Source organism: Rutidosis leptorrhynchoides, chromosome 3 (assembly GCF_046630445.1).
Source record: "Rutidosis leptorrhynchoides isolate AG116_Rl617_1_P2 chromosome 3, CSIRO_AGI_Rlap_v1, whole genome shotgun sequence".
NCBI lineage: Eukaryota > Viridiplantae > Streptophyta > Magnoliopsida > Asterales > Asteraceae > Rutidosis > Rutidosis leptorrhynchoides.
In genome coordinates this window covers 85,976,771-85,988,305 of record NC_092335.1, presented here as the reverse complement: position 1 = coordinate 85,988,305, position 11,535 = coordinate 85,976,771, and the positions used below count along the sequence as shown (strand labels likewise).

Genomic DNA, 11,535 nt, shown 5'->3' with positions numbered 1-11,535 from the left:
ATTAAGGATGATGAGAAGAGATTACCTTTATGTAATCATAACAATATATAAATATATAAATGTCATCTATGGATCCTAAACATTCATCATCCTTAGCAATGATCTTTTGCTACGTTTCACGATGGAACAACCTTGTTGCTTGAATATAACCCAATTTTTGAAGTGAGAATTTCAGAACATGTTTCTCACAATATGCAACATTATCACTAAAATTATTGCCTTTGGAGTTATCTTAAGAAGAAAAGGGTCTAATTTTTTGATTGAATTTATTTATGAAGCTTTGGCGAATTCTCATATATTTCCAAGAAAGCACAGTTCCTCCCTTATAAATGCCTCTCCATTTTGAGCAACAACAGATGGAAACTCCATGGTCAAGCAGTGCTGGCACAGCCACTTTCAAGTGGATCTGAACACAAATCATAAAGCATAGCTGCAGGAGACATGAGTAAACTCCAGGGTCAAGTACAATATAGAATAATTTTCATACTTCCGGATTCTACTTCAGACTTTTAACTACAAATTATGTAAAAACAACATTGAATAAGTGTTGCACTTCAGAAAGTGAAGCACTTCATAAATCAAAACTTGAGTTTTTCTAAATTTGTATATAAGATTACAAAAGCTACAAACGATTGATCTAAAAAAGTACATCGATACAATTTAATCATACAACCACATAGATATATACAAATGTAATAATTTTTTTTGCAATGATTAAATATATATTAGAAATGGATATTAGCTACATTTTTAAGCGATATACACTGGTATAAAAAAAATTACAGTATACATACATGAGTACATATTATGCCAGTACACTCGTTATATGAAAAGATGAATCATTAATAAACAGCTACTAAGTAATATAATATTTGTACCCATTATCTTGCAAGACAGATTCTATGGAGTTGGCGTCCATGCACTTCTCCCGATTCACACGCATCAGGTTTATTTGAACAAAATGGCCAACAACATCTAAGAAAAAATCTGTTATAATACTTAAAATAAACTGATTAAATCTATTTTATGGGTGATACGGAAAGTATGCATGATACTGCATTAAGTTTAATATTAGTATAGTAGAATACCTATAACCTGAAATGTGTTAACTTTTCATTGGATGATTTGAAAAAAAGAGACAATTTGGAAGCCATTGTTAGCATGTCGAATGATGCACAAACAACCTTTTTTGTTATATAAAGGTTGATCTTCATTCATGGTCAATGATTCGAACTTTATCATCTGAAGGAGCGACACCAAGTCCAGACATTTGAAAGAAACTACCCTCTCGGAAGGTATGTTCGAAAAAGGAAATCAAGTTTTTACTTACCGATCCGTTTATCTTATTACCCTGAAATGAAAATTAAAAGCAGAACATTAACATTGAGTGAATAAAACTATACACCAGATTCATCAATTTGAATGATAAAACATAAATGGAGGGAATTATGAAGTTACCAGATGATAAACAAATAAATAAAATACATATGAAAATAACATATCATCGTCACACCTGATTCACAGCAAATAACTTTATGAAGAACAACAATACATTAAGGTTTTTTTAACAAAACTGATGGGAAGTGATGGGAGGTTACATTTGACGGTTGTATAATATGATTTTATTATTTATTACTCCGTATTTGATATGGAAGGATAATATGGTAAAACTCTAATAACCTTGATATGAAAGAGACAATTCTTACTTAAGATAAATGAGGACCATTTGATCTTGTTTAAAAAGGATAATCTAATGGTGAAGATCGGCTTTTGAATGGATAATTTTTTACACCTTAACTAATTATGACTATGCTTTAATATATAGAGGAGAGAGGAGATACGTGATATATAATCTCTTTTCTCTTTTATCTACTATTACAAAACTTTAATTACATAACTTCTTTTTAAAAAATCCTAGCTAGCAAAGAATCTACAATATACAATATAAATATATAGTCTGAGCCGTTTAAAAAAATTTGATACGTAGCTTAACAAATATATACGTCACGTAGGAAAGCAAATTATTAACCCTTATATACTAAAAGTCATACCCGAATGTGTAGTTTCAGTTGTTTCGGGATTTTCGGGATGTAGTTTTTAGTTTGCGTTCACACTACAACCGGTCCCTCACCTTCCGCTTACTTTACACAACGACTCCTCGAGTTTACACTTTTTCGGGGGTAGAAAGCGTAATTATATATTATATATATATATATATATATATATATATATATATATATATATATATATATATATATATATATATATATATATATATATAATTAATATAGGTTCGTGAATCCGAGGCCAACCTTGCACTTGTTAACCCTTATATACTAAAAGTCATGCCCGAATGTGTAGTTTCAGTTGTTTCGGGATGTAGTTTTTAGTTTGCGTTCACACTACAACCGGTCCCTCACCTTCCGCTTACTTTACACAACGACTCCTCGAGTTTACATTTTTTCGGGGGTAGAAAGCGTAATTATATATTATATAATTTTATTAAAATAAAAGAAACTAATTCCACCCGAATTTTTAACGGGCCTTATCTTCTCGCTCGGTGCGAGTTAAATTTTTTGGAGACCACCGTTCAACTCGAAAAAGTCTCACGAACCCAACGGGACTAACTATACGTGAAACGGACACTTTTTAAAAAATGCTTAACACAACGACAGCCCGTATCTTTGTGTTCGACGCAAGCCAAATTTTTCCGACAGCACCGTTACACTCGAAAAAATTTTATGAACAAAACGAAACTACCCACGTTCGAAACGGACACTTTTTAAAAAACGCTTAAGACAACGACATCTAAAATTGCGCTTAAGACATGGGCCGTTTTCCCTATGTAAATACACAACAAAGCTGCTTTAAATATGAATACACAATCAGGCCGCATCCCGGTCCGGACCAGTTACAGTGATAACCCTAATCCCTCGTAACCCTAATCATGAAACACGGTATAATGACGCTCATACCAAATTAAAAATTAAAGAATAATTTCACAATGAAATCGTTACGCACTCCTTACGATATCGTTTATATCCAATTTGTGAATATCACAATCACAATGAATAAATGATTCTAAAATCTAATTTTAGTGGGATTTTACAAATCTGAGTCCAGTTGGAAAATCATCAAACATGTTTCGAAATTGATTAAGGACCTTCGAGTTAGAGAAAATGGGAACAAAAACCATGAAAAAGATTCTGAATTCTTCAAAATCACATAGGAAATCTTCAATACTCGACTCAGAAGACGACGTTTCGATGTTTTCTGGTGAGTAATTTTGTCATATTTTTATTGAAATTAGGGTACTTGCTAGAACAAAAATCATGAACTATACCTTAATTTGAATAAATCATATGAGAAAATCACGATTACCCTGCTCGAGAGTATACGATTTCACGGTTTTAGGGTACCTAATCTTGTCAGTAACTATTCGCATCAGTTGATGCGGCAGTCGATATATCTGATCATGATTCTGGAGTTGTTTGCTATTCAAGAGTAATCAACAATGTCAATCGACAAATATTATAATTTATATTTATCAGAATCGGCTTATTTGATTACATATTTGTTAAAGTGTTTAATTTTGTATGAATTGTATTTTTTGGTATACCTTTCAGTGTAAAATGTTCACTTATTCTTGAAGGTGAAAGAGTTCATATTAAACTTATAAGTCATCGTTTTGACACCTAAAGTCAACTAATTGTTATATAGTCAAGAGTCTGAAGCAAATTGATTGGCATCTGATTAGTGTTTTTTGTTAGGATCAAGTAAGCAGCTATGAGAACAGCTCGAACTCGGTTTGTAACTTCAAGAAGAATGGGAATATACACGATCCACTCCGACAAACTAGCGTGCAAGATGTCGACACATTTGGAGCTATAGCCCAAACTTGAGTCATGGTATAGTGATTCTTGAAGTCGATGGAAGGCTTGCCACCAAGGTCATTGAACTCATTATCTTTAACTATTATATTTCTATTCAACATGTTGTAACGTGATTTTTTAGATATTGATAAGCATGTATTTATGTGTATGCTTCTAGATTGATAAGCATGTATCTATGTGTTTCGAGCCAGTCCCACTCATCCCTTGTGACATGTAAAAAGATAGATGTTTTGACGCGTTATCCAACCCAAAAGCCCTACTCATTTTCCAATAACAAATATAATAATTACAACATACTCGATAAGGGAACTCATCTTGTATATGTTATGTTTCTTAGCTCTTGGAAGCAGTTCTGATCTTTTACATTGTAATGGTATGTCAGCTACTGTTTTCTTTGATAATCAAGCTCTTAATACTATGTATATACAGTGTCTCAAAAGTGTGTTTTGAACTTAGTCCATTTGGGCGTAAGTAAATTACATAAGTAATTTGTTGAATTGTGGGAGTGTTCCGAACTCGCATTCTAATGTGCTAGCGACCCCTCCTTTAAAGCGTTTAAGGTAAAGGCAGCAGCTCGGGAAGCTTCTGTCGTGCGTCTTCCTACTGAGTTCGAGTTCAGGTCTTTCACCAGAAAGTTCTTGCTGGAAGTGGAAAAGATAGTGTAATTATAGATAAAGTGATGAAAAGTCATTTTATGACTTGAAAAGTCATTTTATGACTATTTGGACATTTGACCCGTTTGAGTCAAAAGTGCCAAAATGGGTTCTTCTCAATATGAACACGCCCACTATGTTGAGTTAAGTAAGTTTGCACGTTTTTTTGTTTTGAACACGAGTTTTGGGTCTATTTTGGTTATTTTGGTTGAAATGGGAAATTATGACCCATTACGGTCATACACACCTATTTTAACCCATATGCGTGATTTTGAAAAAACGGAACCCACCAACACGTTAAAAATGTGAATTTATACTTTTGGTATCAATTTGATGATTATAGGCTTGATATACAATCTTTTTGTTTGCTGATGCGACTAAAATGATATAATTGATAATAAGTAATTGATTTTTGCTATATGTTGATTACGTCAGTTGGAGAGATTGAATACTCACATGGGCTAATGATAAATGGACCTCGATTTGAAAAATCACATGGATTCTTCACGAGAGTTCCGTCTTGTAAAAGTGAATGAATCCTTTTTCGCAACTCAGTGGTAGATCTTAGCTGACATACTCATATGGTATATTGATTCTTTGATCTGTTACTAGGTCCTTTAGTTAAAAAATAGAATATAAAGCATATACTGTTGTCATGCTAGCCCTTCCAATTGCATACATTCCTAGAGACTTAATGTGATCCTTCTTACTATCCCATTTTACTAAATGCGACCCTAATTTTTTTTATTCTTCGTTGGTTATGTTTCAGTTACAAGCATTAAATAGAGGGTTGGTCAGTTTTTGGTAGTACCAAGGTGTTTAAATAACACTCAACTTTTGATGAGATTTGGCGAAGTTAGCAAAGAAAACACCAATTTCATCATAAACCTAAGTATTTGTATTCAACCAGATCCGTACAACAATTTCAAAACAAAACAATTAATAGATGCTTTGATTTAGTTGTAGAGGGACCAATTTCTCATCTTCATCTTCAAAAGAATGATCTGTAGCAATTTATCATCTAATATTTGAAACTTTTAAACTATGTTTCAAAGATTAGAGAATCATCATTTGACTGTAATTGCTCCATCATCATTCAATAACAAGCGCGAAATCATTTTACTTAATTTAAATCATAACCCATATATGGATTTTGACAATCAAAGTTTTTGCACTTGTAATTGCTCCAAATTAATCAAGAATCCACAAAACCCGGATTTGTGTTATAACAATATGACTTCAAAACAAAGAATGTATAACCCTACTCAATATTGATGGCATCGATTAAAGATATGGATTACGGTGCAAATATTTGTAACTTAAGTTGGGAATTAGCATGCGTCATCTCTGGCGAAATCTTTTCGGTCTCCAGAGTGAATATCTCCGTGAGATCCATCGTAAAAATCCTTAGACACTGTCAGTAAAATCGTTTTGTCCTTTTTAGTTTATATTTTATGGTTGTGTTTTGACTGGAGTTTGATCGGAGAAGATGACCGGAAAAATGATGTGACATTTAAGTTTGACATGGAATTTACACTTCAACAAAAGAAATAAAATAAAAATGATAAACGTCACTTGTTACCTCAATTGCAATGTTTTTCCAATCAAAGACCCTTTATGAATTAAATTAAAATCAGAGACTTTTGTGGGCAAAAACAAATCGATATTACCTTTATTGAAGGAAAAAAAAAAGATTTTTATGTTACTTTGCTAGACAATTTGACCTTTATTAATTTGTTGTGTAAAAGCAGGCATGTTCGTGTGACACTAAAAATAAATATAAATAAATAATCAATAAAAGAAATACTCGTACCTGTTTGAGGCAACACATTTCTTATTTCTTACGGAGTGTTTCTTGAAAAAGGGACTAGTTGTTATCCTCAAATAGGACAGTCAAATATGGGGTTCAGCCCACAAGAAAGTTGGGCTTTTCCCATTTGGTTCGTTTCAAGTTAGCCCACAAGAAGAAAAAGGCCTACATACATACATGCTACTAATACTAGGTTTTACCATATAACTATATAATCTCTCATATACAACCAAGTCAACGGCTTAGTTGCTGAACCGTTTTACTCCATCAATTTCTTTATCTTCAGTTCTTATATTCAAGTAAAATTTGTAGATCTGCTCTTATTCATCAATTACTTTCTCGATCTGAAGTTATCGAAGGTACATAAGGAGTTATGTTTGTTACTCCGTATTTGTTACGATGTTTCAAGTGTCTTTATTTATTTCTAACTATCTGTATTTTCTTATTTTTAACAGGTGTAAAGCTTCAATTTTGTTTTAAGGTATTGTTGTTTATCATTTTATCCTTAACTTTTTTACAAAATCTTGTCATTTTAGTTCACCGTAAATATTTGGTAATATATAGTGAATCCTTACATATCTGCTTTTTTATCAGATCTGTTCTTATTGATCTATTGCTTGCTCGATCCGAAGGTAGATAAGGATTTTTTTTTTTGTTACTTTGTACGATGTTTCAAACATTCTTATTTGTTTTTAACTCTGTATTTTTTCAAATTCAACAGTTAAAAAGGGGTTTAATTGTTTTTTCCTACGTAAAGAGCCGTAAATATTTGGTTATTTAAACTGATTTTGTATATCTGCTTTTTTTTAATCAGATCTGAAGCTATTACAGTTATATAAAAAGCTATATTTTTATATATTTGTTTTTGTAAAATTATTGTGTATGTTGTTTCGAAACATACACATGTTGGGTTTCTGCGATTTGTTTTGGGTTTTAATAGAGAACTCAGGATAGTTTAGCTTCTTCTAGGAGATGATGATTAAAGGTAAACTCTTATTATTTAGTTAATAAAGTGTTCACAATTAATGTCACAAGGAAAAGATTCCGCCTTTTATAGGTTTTATTTGTTTATTTGTTTTCTAAAACATCTTTCTCATCTCAATACTATACCATAGACTGAAATTTCAAAATGCTATTTCAAATGCAAAATATTCAAAATTCAAAATACCATTTCAACCACAAAAACAAACAATTTCAAGGCAAAGTAGTAAGGTGCAGTCTTATTATTATATGTTTCTTATAGGCAGCTTAGTCATCTTCCTTTTCTTGTGTTTCCTCTTAGTCAAGCATAGTCAAACTCCTCCTCTTGTGTTACCTCTTTGTACAACCGAGTAAAACCTACTCTGTACCCATTGTCCATTTGCACGTCCTCCTGACGACTGTCCCCATTCAGCTTCCTCTCTCCATAAATTTGTCTGTCCAAGTGCTTGCCCTCTTTCCAGAAAGGCTATCTCTGCATTTTTATAATCAAGCAGATCATTAAGATTCCTGATATGTTTTGCTTGATCTTGATTTTCAGCGATCAATCGAGCCATGAAAGCTTGAAAGTTTCTAAACAATAGATCACTTTCAGCACGCTGAAGCTTATTTGTGAGCTCGTTTTTCTCTGCAATGATACCTTGCAGCTGCTTGTAAAGCTTTTCTTTTTGTTCTTCACTATGTTCAAGCTGAACACTTAATAACATATTCTCTGTTTTTGTTACAACCAGTTCACCCTCTAACTCTCTTACTGTTTTTTGGCTCTCATTCCCACCCATACCTTTTTCATTTAGCCTCCTTAAACTACTTTCCATCTCTTGATTTTCAGACTCTAGCTGCTTAAAGCTTTCTGATAGCTTGTTCATTTCTTCTTCTACCATTTCTTTATCACTTTTTGAAGCTTCAGACGCTGCATTTAGTCTATTCACTTCTCCTTCCAAACTTTCTTTTTCTCCCTTCAAAGCCTCTAAACTGTTTTCTAGCCTTTTATATCCAGACTCCAGCTGCTCAATTTTATCCAGTAGCATGTTCTTTTCTCCATCTACCATATCTTTTTCACTCTGCAAAGCTTTATTCTTAACCTTTTCGGATTCAGACACTGCATTTAGTCGTTTAACTTCTCTTTTCAAACTTTTATTATCTTTCATCAAAGCATTTAAACTTTTTTCCAGCCCTTGATATTCAGACTTTAGCAGCTTAACTTTTTCTACTAGCAGAAGTTCTTTCTCTCCCCCCTTCAAAGCATCATTACATTCTTCGTTCAGCTGTTTCAAGATTACTTTCCATATGTCATTTTGTATTATTTCTTCTTCGCGTTTATCCTTGATAATTTGCCTTTCTCTGGCAAGTGTAGCAGCTAAGTTTGTGTTCATTGTTTTGAAATGATTGATTCTATTATGTAAAGGCCTTATCTCTGATCTCAGTTTGTCTCTGGCATCTTCTAGGATCTTATTAGCACCGTTCAAGTTTTTCAGCTGCTGTTCATAGCTGCGTGTTGCATCTGCTTGTTTTTTCTTCATGCTCTGTATCTGATTGTTTGCTATTGTAAGCGCTTCATTAGTTTCACTGAGTTCATTATGTAGCATTTCCATCGGTGAGGGCAACTCTTTCATTATTCCAAAAAATGCCATTATTATAACCTATATCCAAAAATTCAGTAATCCGTACTTATTTATGCTTAAACAGTATATTAGGTCTAAATAAATATTCATAGTTCATGAATTCAATCCATCACACAATAAGAATATCAATAATGGGACGACAATCATTATTGAAAGCCTCTAATCAAATACGTATAATTATAGATCAAGGCACGTATATATACACGTATATACATTTATACATATATATGTCTTTTTAAACCCTAATTTAAACCGTGATAAAAATCTGAATGTTCTTACAACAAAATAAATGATAAAATTGATGCGAGATTTACAGAGATTCTCTAATTGATTTTCAATCTGCAAATTCGTACTATCAAATCTATAAACCCTAAGTTAATTTGAAATTTAATTTAATCGATCTAACAACAAAATCAATGTAGAACTAATCAAAGATCGAGTTGAATTAATCATATTTAATGAGAAAAAGTTGGATTTGTGATGTACCTGATAATAATGGTGACGTTGATTGATGCAGTGATGGAACTGACAAGTGGAAGCAATTGGAAGATGTGCAGAAAGGGAAATGACTAGGGGAGTCGGAAGTAATTTTGAATTTTGACTTCTACAAATAGGCGGGAGTTAACAAACTTTTTCAAGGCACAAAATCGTTGACATTCCATTCTCTTTTTTTTTTTAAACCTGACATTCCATTCTAATTTATTAATTCTATAAATTATATTATATAAATAGTTAGTTTTTTTTTTTTTTTTTTTTTTTTTGTAGAAATATTTTGAGTTGTTTGATAAATAAATAATTTAGCTTTTGTTTAAATCACCTCAAATAGTTTTAGTTTATAATTATAATTTTCTTACGTCATATAAATTTAACATCTATAGTTCCATAATAAGTGTCATTTATCATTTAAATTTTTAAGTATAAAATTTTAACTTCAATTGATACTAATAAGTTTTGGCACGACCGACGGCTAAATGATCAAATCCTCAGAGAGAACTTTAGACGAACTGGAAAGCCTCAAAACTTCGATTGCAACTTCAAAGCAATGGGATGTTAAAAACATCAACTCACACACAGTTAGTCGACAAAATTATGCGCATGCTGCAAAATACCATCAAAACATTGAGAAATTCCATGGTGCAACAGAAAATTGGACTGCTTGTTTGGCGCACTAAAAGAAGACGAATTCCAGTTGGGAAGGAACTAGACAAAAGAGGAATAGACGTAGATTCTGTCTGATGCCCTATCTGAGACGAAGAAATCAAGACAGTGGACCATATTATTTTTCAATGTTCATTTGCAAAAGACTTGTGGAGCCGAATCTTTCGTTAGTGGAATCTGGATATTACAGCCACTTATTCAAATCTCGACGAGCTGTTTAATGGGAACAAACTAGGGGCTAACTCTAACCAACCTTCGACTCTATGGCAATCTATAGAATGGATGTGTGGATGCTATATTTGGCGCAACTGGAACCTCACTTTATTTCAAGGGAGGAAAGGAAACGAGACCATGACGTAAAACAAAATTCAAATTAGATCCTTCAAATGGGTCACAAGAAGATCGAGAAAGCTATCGTTAGGTTGGAATCAATGGCTCGTGAACTTGGGCACTTTCGATGACCATGGTTGATTTATGATGTTCTTCAAATGTCGATTCATAGCATTCTGTTTTATTAAGTTGATGTAAATTTCGGTGCCGCTGCATGATTCAAATGCTCGCTTGATGTTTAGCCTATTTTATTAAGTACAGTAATAAACTAGTTTTTTGCCTTTCAATAAAATAGTAAGTTTTATTTTTGTCACGTATAATAAATTATAAAACTATTTATTGTTAATATTTATAGTATTACTCATTTACTCCGTATTATAATAAGTATGAACAAAACTAATAAAAAGAATGAACGAGATGAGATGCGAATAAGTGATAAGGAACATTATTAGTATCTCGTCTCTAATTTATTATCCAATATTCTATTTTGAGATATTCTAAAATAATTGTTCATTTACATAAACTGAAAAGAATAAAAAGATTAAGTTCTATTATGTCATTAATGTATGAGAATTGGCTTAAAGGAGAAAAAGAGGTAGAACGCAAGAAATTCGTTTAAATGCTCGGTTAACGTTTCGGTTAACAACACTCATTGAATTGCACAAGGAAACTACTAGCTAGATAAAATTATTGTTTGATCGTTAATTTTAATCGTTTGATAAATTGTTGTTAAATCCCGAATTTGATATGTATGTTATTGATATGAACATGTTATTTTCTGTTTATGAAAAGTATGTAGTTGTATTGCTCTGGAAAAATTAATAACTTTTCGTTTAGAAATCTCCGTTTTTGATTAACGGATCGAAAGTTATGCTCAATTTATTTTCGATACGAAATTCGTGTTTGATATTGCATTTCTGGAAAAAGTATGAATTTATAATCAGGTCATGATAGCTTCATAATTGAATTCCTTGCGAAAAGACATAAGTTTTTATTTAGATATCATGTAATTTCGTTGTACGGGTTAAAAGTTGTGATTAAAATAAAATATGTTATTGTATAGTATGAAAATCGACGCTTTTGACATGGTA

At 32.2% G+C, this 11,535-nt stretch overlaps 2 long non-coding RNA genes across 2 annotated transcripts; both read left to right on the top strand.

The window, feature by feature from the left end:
• The first annotated feature begins 2,910 nt into the window (after positions 1 to 2,910).
• LOC139896444 (uncharacterized) lies at positions 2,911 to 5,126 on the top strand. Its single transcript, XR_011776230.1, has 3 exons — positions 2,911 to 3,276; positions 3,771 to 3,949; positions 4,982 to 5,126. It is a non-coding gene; the product is annotated as an uncharacterized lncRNA (long non-coding RNA).
• Positions 5,127 to 6,578: 1,452 nt separating this feature from the next.
• Positions 6,579 to 10,706, top strand: LOC139896443 (uncharacterized). Its single transcript, XR_011776229.1, has 3 exons — positions 6,579 to 6,715; positions 6,812 to 6,837; positions 9,474 to 10,706. It is a non-coding gene; the product is annotated as an uncharacterized lncRNA (long non-coding RNA).
• The last annotated feature ends 829 nt before the right edge of the window (positions 10,707 to 11,535 follow it).